The following is an 18,304-nucleotide window of genomic DNA, read 5'->3' on the forward strand; positions in this document are numbered from 1 at the left end:
TGGACTATTACCACTAACTATGGTCCATAGCATTCATGTGGCATATTTCTTCCACATCCCCCTATTATTAACATAGTATATATCTGGCAGTGATGCAAGATTTCTGTTAATTATTGTCCAAAGTTTACATTAACTACATTTTTCCCGTCCTTCTTCTCATTCCTACTACACTGCAGTAGTGATGTTCATCCATTCTAGTCACAGAAGGACATTCTTGCATTGTACTATTAACTACAATTCTCATCCATTTCTGGGTTAGCTGTGTCATACAGTCCCTAGATTACTCTCTACATTTCTTTCAACTGACATTTACATCCCTAGACTACCCATTTCAGCCACAATCTCATTTATAATAAAAACCAGTTGCTACCCACTATAATGAATTATCATCAACTATATCAATTTCCACAAATTTACAGGCAATTTAATTAAACTTTCTACATACATGAAGCATCAGTAGCCCTTCTCAGCCCTTCTCTTATCTGCTAATAAGCTGTACTCTAGGTTTTAACTCCATGTATTTATTCATACTTAGTTCATAATAGTGAGGCCATGCATTATTTGTCCTTTTTTATCTGGCTTACTTCATTTAGCATAATGTCTTCAACATTCATCTGTGTTATTGTATGTGTCCAATATCATTTTTCTTACTGCAGCATAGTATTCCATCATATCTATATACTGTATTTTGTTTATCCATTCATTAGTTGATGGACACTTGGGTTGTTTCCATCATTTGGCAATTGTGAAGAAAGCTGCTAAGAACATTGGTGTACAAATGTCTTTTTGCAACACAGTTTTCAGTTCTTCTGGATATAGTCTTAGTAGAGGAATTGCTGGAGCATATGGAAATTCTATATTTAGCTTCCTGAGGAATTGCCAAACTGTGAGGGGTGTCATTTATCCATGGTTTCTTTCATTGCTTGTGTTTTCAATGTAAGGCTTCAGAATCTGCCACCTACCACAAGGTCTTGAAGATGTTTTCCTACATTTTCTTCTAGGAGCTTTATGGTTCCAGCTTTTATACTTAGGTTTTTGACCCATTTTGAGTTAATTTTTTTATAAAGTTTCAGAGAGGGGTCCTATTTCTTTCTTTCGGCTATAGATATCCAGTTCTCCCAGTACCATTTCTTGAATAGACTGTCCTGACCTAACTGGGTGGGTTTGACAGACTTGTCAAAAATCACTTGACCATAATTGTGATGTTTGTCTCTAAGCCATAAGTTCAGTTCCAATTGGTTTATGTGTCTCTCTTTATGCCAGTGCCATACTGTTTGTACCACTGTAGCTAGGTAATATGATTTAAAGTGGAAGTAAGAGTCCTTCAACTTTGCTTTTCCTTCTTAAGATGTTTCTGGCTATTTGGGGTCCCTTACTCTTCCAAATGAATATGATAATTCTGTTTTCCTTTTGTTTAGAAAAAGATGGTGGAATTTTTATCAGGATTGTATTGAATCTGTTTATCAATTTGCGTAGAATTGATACCTTAAAATGATATTTTAGTCCTCCAATCCATGAACATGGAGTGTTTTTCCAATTATTTAGGTCTTTTTAGAATTTTTCTTTAGTAATGTATTGTAGTTTTCTAAATACACGTTTTACACACTTGGTTCAATGTATTCTAGTATTTGATTATTTTAGTTGTTATTGTAAACCGAATTTTTTTTCTTGACTTCCTCCTCAGATTGTGCATTACTAATGATTTCTGAGTATTGATCTTATATCCTGGTACTCTAATATAATTGTTAATTAGATTTAGTAGCTTTGCTATAGATTTTCAGGATTTTCTAGGTATAGGATGATATCATCTGCAAATAGTGGAAGTTTTATTTCTTCCTTTCTGAATTGGTTGTATTTTATTTCTTTTTCCCACCCGATTGCTCTAGCTAGAACATTTAGCACTATATTGAACAAGAGTGGTGACAGCAGACATCCTTGTCTTGTTCCTAAACTTAATGGGAAAGCTTCCAGTATTTCAACATTGAGTACAATATTAGCTGTGGGTTTTGCATATACAGACTTTATCATGTTGAGAAATTTCCCTTCAATTCCTATCTTTTGTAGTATTTTATCAAGAATGGATATTACATTTTGTCAAATGCCTTTTCTGCATCAATAGCTAGGATCATGGGATTTTTCTTCTTTGATTTATTAATGTGGTGTACTACCCTGATTGATTTTCTTGTGTTGAACCACCCTTGTATGCCTGAAAATCTCACTTGATCATGATGAATAATTATTTTAACATGCTGTTGGATTCTATTAGCAAGGATTTTTTTGAGGATTTTTAATACACATTCACTAGGGAAATGGTCCGTAATTTTCTTTTATCATAATATCTTTTTCTGGTTTTGGTATTAAGGTGATACTGGCTTCTTAGAATGATTTTGTTACTTTCTTCTTGTTCAGATTTTTGGAAGACTATGAATAAAATTGGTATTAAAATTTCTCTACTGAAGTATCCAACTCTTATTGTATAGACATCTATTTCTCTCTTCAGTTTTGCCAGTATTTACCTCATATAATTTGGGGCATCCTGGTTAGGTGCATATAGATTTATGATTGTTTTTTCTTCCTGGTGAATTGCCCTATTTATTAATATATAATTTCCTTCCTTGCCTCTAGTAAAAGATTTGCCTTTTTAAACTTTAGAATGAGAGATCTTCTTTATTGGGACTTTCAGACAGGAGAAAATTACTTGTCAGCAGCTGGTCAAAGGATGAATGAAGTTAGTGCCCTGTGTGAGAATAGAGCTCCTGTTAGGGTCTCTGTGACTGCGCACATGGAGTCTGTTTTGTTATCTCAGGAATGAAGTTTTACCACTCAGAGATCTGGTTTAAGACATTCTCTTCCCTCTTGGTGGGGAGGGTATTAATCTTTGACTTAGACCCAGGTCACATAGGTGGCTGTATGTTGAGGACTTGGTGGGGGCTTGGGTGCTAGTTTCCCACAATCCACCCCCACACAGTAGCTCACACTGATCATAGGAAAAACATTGCATCCACATTGCAGAGCAGCAGTGTAAGACAACAGAAAAATAGGAGTAATGCATACAAAGTATTGAATATTTATGATGGGCAGTGAACATAATTTGGGGGGCTAAGCACCCCATATTACAGATTCTCTCTGGTTGTTCTATACAGACAGGGAAACATGCTCTAGGGTGACAGATTCAGTTGTTAACCATTTCAAGCTACCATGTTCAGCATATCTTAATAAAGGTTTAGACTTATTCACCTGTTTCATTACAAAGGAAAAATACATAATTAAAAATTCATCAAAAGCCAGCAGCTGGATTTCAGTCTTAGATGAGGGGATCGTCTTCCAAATTTTTTGATAGGACATATACTGCCATGCCAGCAAAGTGTTCCACACAATCCAATTTGTGGGAGTGACAGTCCAAGGAAGGCCAGTAGTACCCAAGAATGGCAGGTTTGTGCAAATCCAACATTTGGTCCAATTGTGGGCAAGAGTCTGTTTGGCTTTTAAAGTCTATTTCATCTGATTTAAGTATAACTACTCCAAGTTTTATTTTAGTCACTGCACGCATGGAATATTGTTTTCTAGCCTTTTACTTTCAATCTATTGGTATCCTTGTGTCTAAGGTGAGTGTGTTGTAGACAGCATATAGATGCCTCATATTTTCTTATCGATTCTACTGGTCTGTATCTTTTGATAGAGGATGTTAATCCATTAAAATTCTTACTTTACCCATTTTGACCTTGGTTTTTAACTGTCATATTTTATTTTCACCACTCTTTTTCTGCTTTTAGCTACTTTTACTGATATAATCTTCATTTACAGACTCTCTTCCAAGCTGCTTTCCCTGTCTTTTCTTTTTAGGCTGTAGCACTCCCTTTAGGATTTCCTACAAAGCTAGTTTCTTGGTTACAAACTCTCTATGTTTCTGTTTATCTGTGAATATTCTAAACTCTTCATCATTTCTGAAACAAAATTTTGCCTGATATGATTCTTGGCTGGCAGTTTTTTGCTTGCAGTATCTTAAATATATCATACCAATATCTTCTTACCTCCACTGTTTCTCATGAGGAATCAGCACTTAATCTTATTGGGTATCCCTTGTGTTTCATGAATCATCTTTATCTTGCTGCTCTTGGAATTCTCTCTTTGTCTTTGACATTTGGCATTCTGATTAGTATATGTCTTGTAGTTGGTCTATTCCGTTTTATTTGGATGGGAGTACATTGTGCTTCTTGGACATAGCTATCTATATTCTTCAATAGGGTTGGGATATTTTCTACTATTATTTCCTCAAATATTCCTTCTGTCCATTTTCCCTTCTCTTCTCCTTCTGACACACCCATGACACATATATTTGCATGTATCTTGCTGTAATTTAGTTCCCTGAGACCCTGTTCAATTTTTCCCATTCTTTTCTTCATCTGTTCTTTCATATGTTTATTTTTGGAGGCCATGTATTCAAGCTCACTGATCCTTTCTTCTGCCTCTTCAAATCTGCTCTTTTTATTTTGCCTTTCATTCTTATAAAATCTGCTATTTTTCTATATATGTGTATTATCCAGGCTTCACTAGGGAAACAGAACCAACAGGAAATATCTGAAAATAGTATGAAATTTTATAAAATTCTCTCCCATGACCATGGATATGCACAAGTCCAAATTCTGCAGGCAGGTTGCAACCCAGGGGCTCCCATGAAGATCCATGATGAGTTCCCAGGAGACACTGGCTGTTCAAAATAGAGCTGGAAATTCTCTCTCTGAAAGCAGAAATCACTTCCCCCTTTAAAGTCCTCAAATGTTTGGATAAGATGTTACTCATTTCTGATTGCAATCTCCTTGGTTGCTTATAGGTGTAATCAGCCATCTATGCAATTAACTCACTAATGAGTAAAGTCCATGGAATGTCCTCATATTACAATTAGCCCAGTATTTGCTTGACCAAACAACCGGGCACCATTACCTGGTCAAGTTGACACATTAGCCTAACCATCACAGTATGCTTTCAAGTTCTTCTTTGTGCTCATCCAGTGTCTTCTTAATATCCTTAATCTCTTTAGCCATTTCATTCAATTTATTAATGAGATTTGTTTGAACATCTATGATTAGCTTTATCAACTCCTTTATGTCATGTGGAGACTTATTCTGTTCCTTTGACTGGGCCATATCTTCCTGTTACTTGATATGGATTGTAATTTTTTGTTGGTGTCTTGGCATCTGAATTACTAGATGTATTTATTGCGGGCATAGTTTCTTGCTTTAGTTTAAGGCTTTCTTGCCCATTATCTCTTGCTGGTTGTGTAGTAGGAGCTGAGGATGAAGATGGTACTATAAACTGTTTAGGCTTAAGCTGCCCACATTGCCCCAGGAACCAATGAAGCTTTTCCCAACTTTCTCCTCTGCCAAAGGTAGAAACAGAGCCACAGCAATATGTAATAATCCAAGTTGTGCAGGCAAGACCATCTGTAGTTTCTCAGAGAGAATGAAGAAGGTTCATGCCCCTTCTTACCCTGCCTCAGGTGGGGATGGAACTGCATGTATGGGCAGGAATTGATGCCCTGTGAGTCCAAAATGAGCTCAGTTGCACAGATAGACTGAAGTAGCACCAGTCCCCTTCTTCCCTGCCATGAGTGGGGATGGGCTTTCCTTAGTTCCCAACAATCTAATACATGAAGGCCAACCTGAAGTTGCCCTGACAGGTTGAAGGAGTAAAATCACTTCTGCCCTTTAGGGGTGGCCTGGATCCACAGAGGCACAACAATCCAGTCTATGCACACCAAAAATGTGAGCTGTTGCCCAGAAAGGCTGAGAAAACACCAGTTCCTTCTTATCTTATTAGAGGTTGGGGGTGGATCCACAGTGCCCAACTGTTCAGTCCAAGCAGGCTGAAAGTATGTGCTGTTGCCTGGAAAGGCTGAGGAAATACCAGCCCCCAACTATCTTATAAGGGGGTGGGGGTGAATCCACAGGTGCCAGACAGCTCAGTCCATGCATGTCAAAAGTGCTTGCCATTGCCCAGAAATAGGCTGAGGAAACACAGCTACCCGCCTATCCTATTCATGAGCAGGGATGGAGCTACAGATGTGTAAATATCTAGTCCGTGCAATACTGAAATGCCTACAGTTGCCCAGAGAGGCTGAATAAACACCAGCCCCTTCTATCTAATAGAGATGGGGAAGTGGAGATGGAATTAAAGGTGCTCAACAAACCAGTTTTTGTAGTCTGAAAGCACCTGTAGCTGTCCAGAGAGTCTGAGGAAATACAGGTCCACTGCTATCCTATTGGAGGGTGGGGTTGGTGCCCCAGATGTCTGACTATTCAGTCTGTGCCAGCTGAAAGCACCTGCAGCTGCCTGGAGAGGCTGGTGCAGGTATTCCAGTTTCTTCCATGCAAGAGGTGGGGCTTGAAACTAGTCTAGGGCTGCAACCTAATCTGGGTCGAAGAAAGCTAGTTTCTACTCTCACTGTCACTCTGATTCCCAATAAGACCCTTTTCCCCTCATGATAATATTTTAATTAATCAACTCAAAGGATGTTTCTATAGCTCATGACATGGGCAGTAGCCTAAGGTTTGTCTGAAAAGAATGACAGGTTCCAGCTCTTAAGAGAAATGTAAGCCCTATTAAAGGTATTAGATTTGAGTTAGTTGGAAGCCACAGAATGATTATAAGGAGAGTTGAACAATATATCAAACCACATCATATCAAAGATTTTTTTTTTTTTTTAAACTAGTACTGGTATCAAAGATTTTTTCAAGGCAGTAAGCATATTCTTAGTTCTCTGTTTCCTTCCAAGGTGAATGCCTAGCATATATTTAGTGTTAAATTAATTGGGTTGTAAATGCACTGGTTTTAATGCAGGGGGATGCAAATACTGAAAATTTCTTTAAAAGGTTTTTGTCAAGTCTACAGGTATATACATGGAATGTGTCAAAAATATTATTTCAGAGAACATATGTGAAATTCTGAAGAGAGAGTTATCTATTTGAAGGCGGTTTTAAAATTAGATGTCTTTTGAAAGCATTTATCTTGAAGTGTTAATACTTGCACATGCTGTATTTCACTGAACCATCAGTGGGCCACTGCATTAGCAAAAACAGTAACCAGGGTCTTTTAATTAGTATAAATGATTTTCTCAAAGGTTTTCTCTCAAGATACTTTTGGGTCTGACTGCCTATTCCTCTCATACTTTCCTGGACTGAGACCATGTTATATAAAGAGATCATACAACTCAGTTATAAAAAGACAAGCAATCAAATAAAAAAATAGATTAAAGTATTGAGCAGACATTTTTCCAAAAGGAAATATAAATGGCAAAAAAGCACATGAAAAGAGGCTCAACTTCACTAGCTATTAGGGAAAGGTAGATCAAAACTACAATGGGATATCATTCACTTCTTATAGAATGGGCTTTATTAAAAAGAAACAGAAAACAACAAGTACTGGAAAGGATGTGGAGAAAGAAGAACATTCCTTCACTATTAGTGCGAATGTAGAATTTGTAGCCTCTCTGGAACAGTTTGGTAGTTCCTCAGGATGCTAAATATAGATCTTTTATAAGATCCAGCAATCCCACTACGAGGAATATATTCAGAAAACCTGAAAGCAAGCATGCAAATAGACATTTGCACACCAATGTTCCTAGTGACAGTATTCATAATTGCTTAAAGATGGAAACAACTCAGTACCCATAACTGATGACTGGATAAGCAAAATGTGGTGTATATGTTCAATGAAATACTATTCAGCTATAAGAAGAGATGAAGTTGAGATACATACGATAACATGGATGAAACTTGAGGATATTATATTGAGTAAAATGAATAAGACACAAAAAGACAAATACTGTATGGTCTCCCTAATATGAACTAAATATGCTTAATAAACTCATAGAATTAAATTAAACTATAGAGCATAGATTATTAGGAGACAATGTGGGCTGATTGTATGTAGAATGCTCAATAAAGTTGATTTTAAATGTGTAGAAATGGATAGAGTTGATGGTAACACCTTATATTGAGTATAACTAGCACTGCTGATTTACAGATATGATTGTAACTAGTATGGGTAAAATACTCCAAGTATAAGCGATGAAATGTATGTATAGCAGTGATGTTATGATGATGTTCTTTAATTATCTGTAAGAAATATGTGACAAAAATGTAAGGTGTTGTTGGTGGGGCAATATATGGAAATCATGAATGGTATGCAGGATTGTTTTGTGAAATCACAACTTCTCTAATATAAAATAGATTTAAATATCTCTATAAAAAAGACATCTATTGGAATGAGAGGTATGATAGACATCCTTCATTAAAATGTTTACAATGCATCCATTCATATTTAACAATATTTTTCATGATTAGGTTCAATTAAGATGTCAAAAATGGTAAACACATCTCATGTAACCTTGATCATGCTGGTTCTTTTCCCTTGGTAGAGCTCATTCCTAGCCATGGGACTGTGCAGTTGATGGAATAGATAATAGAAATATCTATGAGTCCCACTGACAGCATACACAATGTTTTTGGGGAGGTGGTTCATCCTGCAGGTAGATTAAAAATAGGTTAAAAGTGTCTTTTAAACAAGTTCCACCATTACTAGAGAAAAGAGCTCATCAGGTGGTCTCAGGGACAGCCTCTCCAGGAAACCTCTCTGTTGTTTGGGTAGAGAGTGAGCTCTGACAAAAGATGGGAAGAATGTGTTGGTGGGGAAGAAGTTGTTCCAACCTAGATCAACAAGCAATGTATGGCCCACAGCCTTTGGCCCTCCTATCAAGGAGCCCCTTGTTTGATTACTCAGACCATAGAATCCTTTTGAAATGAGAAAGAAGCTTCTTTGGTTGATATGACTGAAATATTGTTTTCTGAATAACACTGAGTGTGTTAACAATGTTTACACCTCGTGTGACAGAATACAGATTCTGAATTTTGACAGAGAATAAATAAGGTCAGTGTTTGTTGATACCTTATGCTAGAGATACCAACACATGCATACAAACCGTGAGAATATTCAACATAAAATAATTTGTCTTTTCAATGAGCAGCTGTAGCTATGTAGGCTCAGTGATGCCAAGCCATTTTTTTTCCTGATTTTCTGCTGAAAACAAATCACCCTGTTTATAAGGTGGATGCAGAATTTTTGAAATTAATTGAATGCACATATATTATGACATTTTATTTTGTTGTTTGCCAAGCAAATGTAACTTTTCCAAACATAATGGTAATTATCACAACATCCAATATCATTCAAAACCAAGTGTCAAAAGGTATGGTTATAATATTGTTATTTTTATTATTAAGTATTAGTATTAAGGTGGTCTGCATTTTTACACAGTGTTTACCAGATTTTGCTTAAATAATGTTATGTCACTATGTATTTGAAACCTAAATCAATTTCCATTTTTTTATTTGTACTTGAATCTCCTTTCTCTATCTAAAAATAACCCTATATTTTTAGGGTAATAGTTTACAAAATGTCAGGTTTTATTGAGGTCATATTGTCTAAACCATCATGAAAGCTTGAAAATGGATATCCCAGGCTATTCTAAAGAGTGTACATTCTGAATACAGCTAAGAAAATATAATGCCTCCCCACTATAGGGAGCTCCCACCTCCTTAGCCATAATAGCCCAAGTCGTTATGGGAAACAGCATCAGCCTATCACTACCACTTTCGCTTATTTTTTTTAGGAGGTACTGGGAATTGAACCTGGAATCTTGTACCTGGAAGGCAGGCACTCAACCACTGAGCTACACGTGCCCCCCACCACCTTCTCTTTGAGTCCAGGAATTTATTTATTTTTAATTTATTTTTTTTTACAGAAGTGAATTATAAAACTATTATACATAATGTGCAGAATTCCCATACATCACCCCTCCACCAACATCTTACATTGTTGTAGAACATTTGCTACAGATTATGAAAAAAGCATGATCAGACTTACCACTAACTATGGTCCATAGTTTATACTCAGTATATTTTTCTACACACTCCTTAATATTAACACTTTGTATTAGTATTGTACATTTGTTATAATTCACGACAAAACACTCTCATATTTATACTGTTACCCACAGTTCATCTTCAGTCACATGGTTCACTGTGTTATAGAGTCTCATGCCTTGACAACTGTACCCAAAATATACACTCAGTCCCTCTCATGTTCATCAAAGAGTTGTGCAGTAATTGCCCAGTAAAGCTTTTTTTTTAAAAATTATTTATTTATTATTTTTTTAAATTACATTAAAAAAAATATGAGGTCCCATTCAACCCCACCGCCCCCGCCCCCCACTCCCCCCACAGCAACACTCTCTCCCATCATCATGACACATCCATTGCACCTGGTAAGTTCATCTCTGAGCATCACTGCACCCCATAGTCAATGGTCCACATCATAGCCCAGACTCTCTCACGTTCCATCCAGTGGGCCCTGGGGGGGGTCTACAGTGTCCCGTAATTGTCCGTGAAGCACTATCCAGGACAACTCCACGTCCCGAAAACGCCTCCACATCTCATCTCTTCCTCCCGTTCCCCACACCCAGCAGCCCCCATGGCTACCGTTCCCACACCCATTCCACATTTTCTCTGTGGACATTGGATTGGTTGTGTCCATTGCACACCTATGTCAAGTGAGGGCTTAGATTCCACATGGATACTGGATGCACTTCTCTGCCCAGTAAACCTTTGAATGTTTTTCTCAGTACAAAAGAAGAAATTCCATACCTCCATATTATTGACCCTTAGTGTTGATACAGTGCTTTCTTTGATGTTGATGTAAGAATATTACGATATTGCTGTTAACTGTAGTTCATAAGTTATAGTACCTGTATTTTTCCCATGCATCCCTATGTTCTTAACACCTTTTATAGTGAAATACATTTGTTCTATTTTATAGAAGAACATTCTTGTATTTGGATTATTAACCACAATCCTCATCGACCACTGGGTTCTGTCTTATTCAGTCCCTAGATTATTCTCTGGCTTTCATTTTATTGATATTTACAACCCTAGACTACCCCTTCCAGGCACATATTAAACCAGACTTGTTAAATATACCTATACTGTATTACCCTCAATTGTATCCATTTCCACACTTTTACAGTCTAGCTAATTGAAAATTCTACATACATAAAGCATCAATACCCCTTCACAGTCCTAATTTTATCTCCTACTAACCTATAGTCGAGGTTTTAACTCCATGTGTTTATTTTTCATATTTAGCTTATTATTAGTAAGACTATACAATATTTGTCCCATTGTGTCTGGCATAGTTCACTGAGAATAATGTCTTTAAGGTTTATCCATGTTATCATGTGTCCCAATTTCATTTCTTCTTACACCAGCATTGTATTCCATTGTATATATGTATCACATTTTGTTTATCCATTCATTGCTTGATGGACACTTGTGTTGTTTCCACCTTTGGCAGTTGGGAATAATACCTCTAAGAACATTGGTGTGCAAATGTCTGCTCACATCACTGTTTTCAGTTCTTCTGGATAAATGTCTAGCAGAGGGATTGCTGGATCATATGGCAGTTCTATATTTAGCTTCTAGAGAAATCCCCAAACTGTCTTCCACAGAGACAGCACCATTCTACATTCCCATCAAAGAGAATGAGTGCTCCTATTTCTCCAAATCTTCTCCAGCATTTGCTCTTCTTTTTTTTTTCTTTTTTCCAATAATGACCATTCTATGGTGTGATAGGATATATCATTATAGCTTTTATTTGCATTTCTTTGATTTGTATTTCTGTAATAGCTACTGATATTGAACATTTTTTATGTGCTTTTTTATCCATTTTAATTTCTTCTTTGGAAAATGTCTATTTAAGAGATTCTTAATAAAGTCCTTTGAACCACAAAAGTAAGTTTAAGTGTGAGGAGGTCCCATTTACCATTTTTCTTTCCTTGAACATGCTTTCAGTGTAAGGATTAAGAAACCACCACCTACCACTATATATGTTCCTCTAGAAGTTTTATAGTTTTCAAATTTTTAGTTTTTTTTAAAATCCATTTTAAGTTAATTTTTGTATGAGGTGTGAGAGGGGAGTTATCTTTCTTTCCTTTGGATATGGATATTCAGTTCTCCCAGCACCATTTGTTGAATGGACTGTTCTGCCACAGCTGAGTGGGTTTGACAACCTTGCCAAAAATCACTTAACCATAGATGTGAGATTCTGTTTCTGAACCATCATTTTGGTTCCATTGATCTATATGTCTCATTTATGCCAGTACCATGCTGTTTTTACCACTGTGGCTAAGTAATGTGATTTAAGTCTGGAAGTGAGAGTCCTACATATTTTTTCTTCCTAATTAAGGTGTTTCCAGCTATTCAGGAGCCCTTTCCCTTTCAAAAACTTTGTTTATTAGGTTTTCTATTTCTTAAAAAAAAAAAAGAAAGGCTATTGGAATTTTAAATGGGATTACATTGACTTTGTGTATCAATTTGAGTATAATTGACATCTTAATGATATTTACTCTTCCCATCAATGGACATAGAATATTCTTCCATTTATTTAGGTCTTCTTTGATTTCTTTTAGTAATGCCTTGTGGTTTTCTGGATATATGTTTCTGAATATAGTTTTCTGAAAGCTTTAAATCTTTCACCGTTGAGTACAATATTAGCTGTGCGTTTTTCATATATGGCCTTTATCATGTTGAGAAAATTTCCTTCAATTCCCATCTTTCAGAGTGTTTTTATCAAGAAAGGATGCTGGATTTTGTCAATTGCCTTTACTGCATCAATTGAAAAGATTATGTGATTTTTCTTCATTGTTTATTAATGTGGTGTATTACACTGATTGATTTTCTTGTATTGTACCACCCTTGCATTCCTGGAGTAAAACCCACTTGATCATGATGAATAATTCTTTTAATGTGTTGTTGGATTCAATTAGTATTTTGTTGAGAATTTTTGCACCCATATTCCTTAGGGAAACGGGTCTGTAATTTTCTTTTTGTAATATATTTATCTGGCATTGGTATTAGAGTGATATTGGCATCATAGAATGAGCTTCATAGTTTTCTTTTCTGTTAAATTTTTCATAGAAGTTTGAGTAAGATTGGTATTAAATCTTCTTTGAATGATTGGTAGGAATCACCTGTGAAATCATCTGGTTCTGGGCTTTTCATTTTAGGGAGTTGTTGGATGAGGCTTTCAGTCTATTTTCTTGTGATTGGTTAGTTGAGATCTAATTCTTCTAGGGTCAGTGTAGTATGTGTGTTCCTAGGAACTTTTCAATTTCATCTACATTGTCTAGTTTGCTGGTACACAGTTGTTCACAATATACTCTTATCATCTTTTTATGTCTGTGGGGTCAGAGGTAATGTCCCCATTTTCATTTCTGATTTTATTTATTTGCATATTATCTTTTACTTTTTTTCAGTCTAGCTAAGGGTTTGTCAAATTTGTAAAACTTCTTGAATAATCCATTTTTGGTTTTGTTAATTCCCTCTGGCTTTTTTTTTTTTTTTTTTTTTTTGTTCTTAACTTCATTTATTTCTACTCTGTTCTTTGTTATTTCATTCCTTCTGCATGCTTTGGGCATAGTTTGCTGTTTGTTTTTTTCTAGTTCCTTCAGCTGTGTAGTATTGATTTTGGCTCTTTCTACTTTTGTAATGTAAGCATTTAGGCCTATAAAGTTCCCTCTCAGTATTGCTCTCACTGTATCCCATAGGTTCTGAAATGTTGTGTTATTTGTTTTCATTCATTTTGAGATATTTATTAATTTCTCTTGCAAATGATTCTTTGGCACACTGTTTAATAATATGCTGTTTAATCATACTGATCTATGACTTTTATCTGTCATAACTTGTTTTCATCACTTTTCTTACACTTTTACTTACTTTCACTGATATAACTTTCATTTCTAGATTTTCTAGCAAGCCTCTCTCTCCTGTCTTTTCTTTTCAGACTGCAGCACTCCCTTAAGTATTTCCTGCAAAACTGGACTTTTCATTATAAACTCTCTCAGTTTCTTTTTACCTGTGAATATTCTAACTTACCCTCATTTTTGAAAGACTATTTTGGTGGATATAAGGTTCTTGGCTGGAAGTTTTTCTTTTTTCAATATCTTAAATATTGTTAATACACTGCCTTCTTGACTCCATGGTTTTAAAATTTTGGAACTCTCCACAAATTTGCATGTCATCCTTGCATAAGTGCCATGTTAATATTCTCTGTATTGTTCCAATTTTAGTATATGTGCTGCCAAAGCAAGCATACAGGAATTTATTTTAGTGTGTCTCTTATCTTAATTTATTAAATGCTCTTGTAATATTTATCATGATACATTTGTACCAATCTCCCATGTGCCTACCATACTAATTAAGTGAAAGTAAACATAGTTTTGTATAAATGCTACATATTAATTTAATTGCAAGTTGGAAAAATTAAAAGAATGCAAATTATTACAAGGATGTTCTGTATAGTAGAATATGGCACACATAATAACACAGATTTAATTGCACCATTGTTCAATCATGGATGATTGTGGAAGACTGACAACAAAAGGCTAAGTTTCATCTGGGGCTCTCATTGCATAAGGTGTTCAGAATTTTTCCACCCATGTATGACATATATGTCTATGCATGAGGAAAGCTATGCTGTATATTATTTCTGTTATGTTACATGGTTTTGCCTTAGAAGCACCATTTTTACCCAAGGAACATTTTTCCCCACAGATTTGGAGCATTAAACTATGGGATTTGTCCTTCCACACTGTATCTCAATTAAGTTCTAGAATGGAGTAAGTTTGCAGATTTTTCAATATAAATTACACATGTTGCTTGAATCTACACTGGAGAATTATTATAGAAGGCTTTCCTAGCCATTACTCTGAAACTACTGGTTACTAATCTCTCACCACCCTCTGACACACACCACCCTCTTTGTCAGTGGCTTCAATGGAAAAATAGAAGATTTTCCTGACGAATATTGATGTGGTTTGGTTTGAGTGACTTCAGAAAGTGGAATGAGGCCAAATGTGATAGTTTGAATTTTGTGAATCCTAGAACATTCCTGTGGATGTGAGCTCTTTGATTAAATTCAGTTAAAGGGACTTTGATTAGATTATATTACGAGATCACTTTTAGACTTTTGATTGGACTATGCCAGTGAGGTGTGAGCCAGCTTGAATCTCTGCCCTCTTTCTGGGTCTGATATAAATGGAGACACAAGAAGGAAAGACATAGGAGAAAGGAAGCTGCCATTTTTGATCCCGACCTGTGAGAGAAGGAGAAAGTTAGAAAGAAAGGACTCCAGTTTCTTCAACAGTTTCTGAAAAGCAGAGAATCCCTGAGCCAGGAGGCCTAGAAAGAGATAAGCCTCTTTCTGGTTGCCTACATCTGAGCTCTGAGAGGTAGATTCTGGAGGGGAAGTCAGGGACATCAGCAAAGATTGGCTTCCATCTAACTTCACCACTAGGCTGGACACCATTTCCAAGATTTTCCACCACTTTGGTAAGAAAGCATCTCTGACGTGCTTTTATTTGGACATTTCACAGTCTTAGGACTGTAAGTTTTTACCCCAAATACATCCCCTTTCTAAAAGGCAATCCATTTCTAGTACTTTGCCGTGATAACCCTGTGGCCCACTAAGACATCAAGAAGTAAGTTACAAAGTGAGTTTAAAATAATTTTAGTTCAGATGGACAGAGGCTTCTGCTGGAGAAACACTTTTTGTTCCATTCCTAGGTGCCTATCCTCCCCTAGTAAGTCTTAAACTTTAATCAAGGTTTCTGTGAAATATTTGAATAAAATTATTCTATTCTCTTTTTTCCCCGTTGAACTAAAATAGAGAAAAAGTACACATTGGAATCTCAGACATCTTCTCTAAAAATGAATGCAGGCAGTCATGCCTTCCAGCTTATATACCCACCAGGCTAAAAAATTATTTAAGAATTTTAGTGAGAAGTTAAATACATCTAATGAGAGGCATTAATAACATTGGCAGAAAAATGAGCCTTCTTAAAAAGTCCATTCTACCAGAAGGCTAACCATTCCAAACTTACTCTCTTGAAAACGTGCCTGTTTCAAATCCTTCCTGGAAATGAAGTAAACAAAGAAAAAGTAAATAAATCACCATTTAAAATCACATATTTCCATCTATGAAGAAAACAAAATTTAATTATCTCTCTCAGTGCATAAACTACAGAATATTATTAAACTATTTGGCTCACACCATCTATACAAAGAGGCATCAGAAGAAGGAATAGGGATTTGGGAATTATAGTGTTTTGTATTATTTTACTGAATTTGCTTTTTAACATCTGGGTAACATCCAGGCTCTGGGTAACCTGCTTTACCCTCAGAACCTTTGCTTCTTCATCTGTAAAACAAGAGAAATGTAATTCCCCTTACAGTGAGATAATAAATGTAAATTGTTTGGCAGTATATAGAGAATTGTTTACTGTTAGCTCTCTTCCCCTTAGTACTACAAATGATGATCACACACATATACAAACACACAGACACACACCAATATTCTGTGTAGTAAAGAAGCAGTCATTTAGCTGGTTATAAGCAACAAACTCACAAACTGCATCAGAGTTAAGAACATTCAGAGCAGCAAATGTATACCCGAATTTAGAAATAGATTTAATGAATTGAGAATTTTGTCCTTTTTATTTGAATAGGGGTATAACTTACATAGGTTAAAGTACATACTGTTAAGATACTTCTTGATGCGTTTCTACATATCTCTGCATCCAATTTACCATGACTGACAGATCATGATATAGAAACCATTCCCAGCAGCCAAGGGAGCTCCCTTTCTTCCTCCATCCAGTCAGTACACTGCCTTCAATCACCAAAAGTACCAATATTCTTATTTGCATCATTTTTATTTAGTTTTGTCTATTCTTGAAAAGCACACAAATGGAATTAAATGTCAGTTGTTCTTATAGGTCTTGCTGTTTTGCTCAACTTTGTGTCTGTGAGATCCATTTATATTAGGTATATTAGCATTTTTTTCCTTTCATTGATGATCAGTAAAATTACTATTTTGATCAAAATATACACTTGATTATTTGGGGGAAAATAGAAAACTTGCATAGATTTCTTACAGGCTAAATTTCTATACTTTCTTCCCATATTCAGAGAGGTCTATTTCATTCTGAACATTTTTGTTATTTTATCACAGTCAGGATAAAATTTTATTTTCCATTTCTCCTACTACCTAGAAACATCTTTTTCTCTGTTTATTTTCCAGCTCCATTAATTTCCAAATGAAAAATACTTTTATTCACCCTTATTCCATCTTCTAGTCTGCTTTTTATTATTTATTGCAACATATTTATTTTGTAACATCATTGAACAATTCTGAATTAGTTTGAAGTAAGGATATCAAACAAAATAAATCTATTATAATATGACCTATCATAAAATCACACTTATGCCAAGGCTAAGAAGAATATAGCAGTTGATGATGACCATGGACAAGATATACAAATTTAACCAACACAACTCACCAGTAATTTGCCTTTTCTTAAGCACGTTTCTTCAATTTTAATCTGAGAGACCTCTGGGGAAGATGGTGGGATAGGGAGCTCAAGGACATAGAGTTCCTTCAACCAAAGCAACTTTTAAACAGTCAGGATCTGTCTGAAACACCTATTTTGAAATTCTGGAGGACAGAACACTGTAGAGCATTCACAGAAAAGTGGGAGGAAGAGGCTGATAAACTACAGTAAAGAAGAGTAAATTGCTCTGTGCCAACTAGTAGCACCCTCCTCCCATCTCAGCAGACCACCTAGGGATCCAGCCGCTGGCTAGCTCACTGGTGACAGAAAATGACTCCCCAAGAGTAGGTGTGGGCACAGCCCATCACTGATCATGGCTTTCGATTAGCAAATTTGAATCTCTGGGGTCCTGGTTCTGAAGGCAGGTATTGTTGCAACCTACCAAAGAAAAATTACCACAGCTATTGTTTCAATCCCATCTTGGACAGAAGCATTGTTTCAAGACACTACAGACAGTGGCAGAGGCAGAGCTTCCTCCGAGTTGCTATGAACAGTTAGAGTAGCATTAGCTGGGCAGGTAAGGAAAGCTCAGCTTCAGGAGCCACCACAGAATCTTTTTTTCACACTTCATCATCCCTCCAGGTCATTTAGGAGCTGGTTTGTGTCTCCATCATGGGTCCCTGGCCCAGTTTTGACTAGGAAAGACTGACTTGGGGAAGTTCTCTCCTAGGGGATTCTCCACACAAAAGTAGCTAGAGACAATGAAAGGAGTGTTAAAATCTATAGAAGCAGACAGTCTAGGGAAAAGGCCTGCAAACATTCAGGAGAGATATCCCTGGGAAACAGAAGGAATAACCAACTCCT

At 36.2% G+C, this 18,304-nt stretch overlaps 1 non-coding gene across 1 annotated transcript; it reads right to left on the reverse strand.

The window, feature by feature from the left end:
• Positions 1–14,096: 14,096 nt before the first annotated feature.
• On the reverse strand, positions 14,097–14,199 carry LOC111761765 (U6 spliceosomal RNA). Its single transcript, XR_002795029.1, has one exon. It is a non-coding gene; the product is annotated as a U6 spliceosomal RNA (small nuclear RNA).
• Positions 14,200–18,304: the final 4,105 nt, after the last annotated feature.

Source organism: Dasypus novemcinctus, chromosome 18 (genome assembly GCF_030445035.2).
Source record: "Dasypus novemcinctus isolate mDasNov1 chromosome 18, mDasNov1.1.hap2, whole genome shotgun sequence".
Taxonomy (NCBI): Eukaryota; Metazoa; Chordata; class Mammalia; order Cingulata; family Dasypodidae; genus Dasypus; species Dasypus novemcinctus.